This window comes from Octodon degus, unplaced genomic scaffold, assembly GCF_000260255.1.
Source record: "Octodon degus isolate 3935 unplaced genomic scaffold, OctDeg1.0 scaffold00006, whole genome shotgun sequence".
NCBI classification, from domain to species: domain Eukaryota; kingdom Metazoa; phylum Chordata; class Mammalia; order Rodentia; family Octodontidae; genus Octodon; species Octodon degus.
The window spans coordinates 11,634,427-11,638,955 of record NW_004524582.1 but is presented as its reverse complement, the minus strand read 5'-3'; the positions used below and the strand labels follow the sequence as shown (position 1 = coordinate 11,638,955).

General features: G+C 48.0%; 1 pseudogene; it reads right to left on the bottom strand.

The window, feature by feature from the left end:
• Positions 1-1,109: 1,109 nt before the first annotated feature.
• Positions 1,110-4,529, bottom strand: part of LOC101587089 — a 51,597-nt pseudogene continuing 48,177 nt past the window's right edge.

The following is a 4,529-nucleotide window of genomic DNA, read 5'->3' as shown; positions in this document are numbered from 1 at the left end:
AGAATACTCCTTCCATCCACAGGTCACCCTGCCAGGCCAGTGTTGCAGGAGACGGACATAGTCCTACAATGCTTGGTACCAAAAATATGTGGATAATGGAGAAATGAGGCTGAAGAAGTACGAAACCAGAAGCTAACCTGTGGAAAACTATTCCAGTTATCAGACGCATTAAATAGGAAGTGGAGGATCCAGTCATACTCAACTTCTAGTCAAAATGTAAGATTTCTTCTATCAAGGCTCGGGTTGAGGACACAGTGCATGTGATTATGGATGCAGTGCATATGAGCATAGATGCACTACACCCTAGGAGCACATGCGAAAGAAATTTCATGTTCCCCCAAAGTTGGCAATGATCTAAAATTTATGACAATGCCAAAAATGAATTGTAAAGCTGAAAGAAAAAAAAAATTTAAACAAATGTTGCCGGGGAGGAAGGCTGAAGTGTTTTCCTACTCTCTTAACAGAAAATGGTCTGGCAGATAGACCCGTGGTTAAGGGATGTAGAGTGAAAGCTGAGAGAAGTCTGAACGCAATATGCTGCTGCTAACGAGATCCCAGGAAAGGGGAAATCACAAGTCTGAAAACTGGAGAAGTCGGTGAGTGAAGTTTGTAGTGTGGCAGTTCTGGTAGCCCACACAGTCATAGGATTACTGATGCTGCAGTAGTTTAGGGGCATCAGCATGTCCCTGAAGCCAATGTTTAAGTATCTGGCCTTCTAACAGCCATAATTAAAAAGCTGGCACTGAGAAGTTATTGGCCAAATATGGAGGCCAGAGTTGAACTCTGTTGAATCTTTGATAAAACCTAAGAGCCTTCCCTAAGACCTGTTCAAGATCTGCCTAGCAGCCACTTCTTTGGGGCCAGGAGATGACAGAGGACATCCTCTGTGTCCTCTTCTGTGACGTATGCAGGTATTCACCTATGTTTTGTTTTGGGTTTTGGGGGGGTACAGTGTGCTTTATTGATGGTGCACAATGGCAAGAGTCAGGACTCCTGAGGCCCCTCCCCTTCTAGGGGGTCTGGTATGGAAGCTGTGAGGGAGAGATCCTCAGTGTTGGGGCTGAGTAGGGACGTGACTTCTACAGCATGGCCTCTCCGTCCCTCTGGTCTCACTGGGCTGTGGTGGGGGGCCACTTACTCCTTGTAGGCCATGTGGAACAGGAGGTCTCATACCAGGAAATGAACTTGACAAAGTGGTCATTCAGGCAGATGCTAGGGCCAGTGCCTAAGGTGGAAGAGTGGATGTCACTGTTGAAGTCAAAGACACAACCTGGTCCTCAGTGTAGCCCAGGATGCTTTTGAGAGGAACATCTGATGCCTTCTTTACCACCTTGATGTTGTATTTAGCCGCTTTCTCTAGGTGGCAGATCAGATCTACCACTGACACACTGGGAGTGGGCACACGGAAGGCCATGCCTGTGAGCTTCCCATTCAGCTCCAGAATGACCTTGCCCATGGTCTTGGCAGTGCCAGTGGATGATGTTCTGGGTAACCTCACGGCCATCACGCCACAGCTTCCCAGAGGGGCTATTCACAGTCTTCTGGGTGGCAGTAATGGTGCGGACTGTGGTCATGAGTCCCTCCACAATGCCGAAGTTGTCATGGATGACCTTGGCTCGTGTGGCTAAGCAGTTGGTGGTACAGGAAGCATTACTGACAATCTTGAGGGAGTTGTCATGCTTTTCATGACTCACACCCATCACAAACATGGGGGCATTGGCGGCAGGGGCGGAGACGATGACCCTTTTGATGCCACCCTTCAGGTGAGCCCTGGCTTTCTCCATGGTATCGAAGACACCAGTGGACTCCACCATGTACTCAGCACCAGCATCACCCTACTTGATGTTGGCAGCTGGGTGGGTGGCACTACTCTTTCTTGAGATGAAAATGGAGGAGAAGGAAGAGAAAAAGGAGGAGGAGGAGGAAGAGACTGAGGGGACAAGTTCTTCTAGGAAGGATGAAGAATTTAGTGTTGAACTCACTTGGATTTAGTTGCCTGTGTTGTGATCCACCATGCTCACATGGCCTCAGTGAATTCTTTTAAACGTCTCATGGAAATAGGAAGGAACAGAAGTGTGCAGATGTTAGTCATCTGCCCAAAGCCAAGCCCAGAGGGGCCTCCAGGTCTTGCTGACAGCACAGTCCTTACATGTCAGTGCTGTCACATAGTCGTATTTCAGGAACTGAGCATTCTTATAGCCTGCTCTTATATTTTCCCCATTAGGATTCTAAAGTTTCCTTAGACCATAGAACAGTTGACAAATAACACATTAGCTTCTGAGACTATTGGGTACATGGACATTTGTACAGTTAAATAACAACTACTAGTACTTAAAGGCTTAAAAAAAAAATCTCCCTTGGATCTCCAGACCTCTAGTTTCTAAGCCAATCCTGCCTCATTTGGAAAGATCAAAGATGTGCAATGGAACACCCAGCTACTCATCTTTTTGCAAGTCCTCAGCCTTGAAGAAATACTAGAAAATTTTTCACAGTGAGCCCTCAGTGAGGGTCATCACAACAGAGGATTTCAATCACCTGCACCAGAGGACAGGTGCAGCTCACTGCATGACATGGTACATGCAGTATGTGGTGTGAGTAAGCCTGTGACACCTCCAGGGGCAGGGAGGGCCTCCCTGAGGCCTGGCTGGGAGCAGAGATCTTCAGAAGGAACAGAAGGAGCTAAGCAGCAGGGCAAAGCAGAACACTCCAGCCCGAGGGGGCGGCACACACAGAGCACTGTGGAGAAGGGGCTGAGAATCCTGCAGAGAGCAAGCTGGTCATGGCGGCATGGGTTACGCCTGTATTCCCAGCACGTGGGAGGCAGCGGGAGACTGCACGTTCCTGGACTACATAATGATACCCTGTCACAACAAACAGATCAACAACAACAAACACCCAGAACATTTGTAAGTGCTTGTTATTGAAAAAAGAATTGTACAGAAAAATTATAGGAATATTGAGTGCTCATACATTTTTACTAGGATTTGCTAAATGTTTTGTCATATTTGCTTTCTCTGCCATCAATCTACCTATGTGTCAATCAATACAGAATATCAGCAGAGGTGCATAATGTCTGTGTCCAAGTGGTATTATCACCATTACAGGACTAACACACGTCCTGCGCCTCGTCCTTACATGCATCAGCGTGTACCTTCTGATATGAGAACATTCCCTACAGGGCATCAGAGGCCCCAGAGCAGAGATTGTAGCTGAAGAGCACCAGAAAGCCACCCGTAGGGCTTAAAGGGAATTTCAGCATTGAGTTTTAATGTAGGAAGCGGCAAATGGAAGCCACCTGATTGACAGCTACAGTGAGGAGAGGGGAAGTGTGGAGAGAGGAAAACCAGTAATGCTGACGTGACTGTCTTTGCAGGGAAATCTCAGCTCCTGACATACAGCCGCGTGACGGTGCTCACACGCAAGGGCTGTGTGGTCAGCAAGACCTGGGCCCCTCCGGGCTTAGCTTTAGACAAATGACTTAGCGTCTCCGTGCTTCTGTTCCTTTCAATTACCATGAGATGTTTAAAAGAATTCACTGAGGCTGTGCAAGCACAATGCTTAAAACAGTGTCTGGGCATAAAAAGCACGCAGTAAGTTATCACTGCTGCTGTGGGACCTGTGCAGTGCACAGCGGCTTTGTCTTTGTCACGTCCCTTGCCACTGACACACAGTCCCCTACATCTTCAATTTAAAGGAGAGGTTTATTTCGGCTCACAGTTTGCAAAGCTTTCAGCCCACAGTCTGGCGGCTCCAAGCATGGCAGAGGGGCCTGGCAGAGGAAAAGCCACTCTCATCAAGGCATTCAGGAATCAAGCAAGGGAGCAAACCAGAAGGGAAATATACTCTTCTGGGTCAAGCCCACAGTGACCCACCTCTTCCGACCAGGCCGTACCTCCCAACAGCAAGTAACCTACAATGCTCTATAATCTAGTCCATAAACATCCAGTCCACATAATGCTCTATAATGCTCCAGAAGTCCTGCTGTGGTATCATGAGCCTCCTGGGGGACATTGGGGCACAGACCACAACAAATTTCTAGGCGATAAGATCCATAAACATGGAATTGGCAGATACTGACTGAGACCAGTTGTGCATGGAGTGTTACAGGATCATTTCTTTAGAAATGGCTCGATAATTAAAAGTATTACAGGTTCTTCTTGCCTTGAGCAAAGAATTGAATGAAACAAGCCAACAACATTGTCCAAAAAGTTTATTTGAAAAGTGCAGGGTTGGGCTGGGGAGATAGCTCAGTAGAATAAGTACCTGCAGAGCGCAGGCCCGGCGAGTGAGTGAGACGACCCAGGCCGCGGGATCCTGAATAGACCCAGAGCGCAGGCCTGGCGAGTGAGGGCCTGTTAGATCCTCATTCGACCCAGGCTTTAGGCCCAGCAGGGAACCCTTCAGCAGAACTCCCTGCAAAGAGGCTAGAGGCATGACCCACCCAGCTGATTCAGGAGCAGAACATCTTGTCAGAGAGACACAAAGGGTTCAACTCTAACGCCTGCAGCAGAAAGAAGTGGAGCACACAG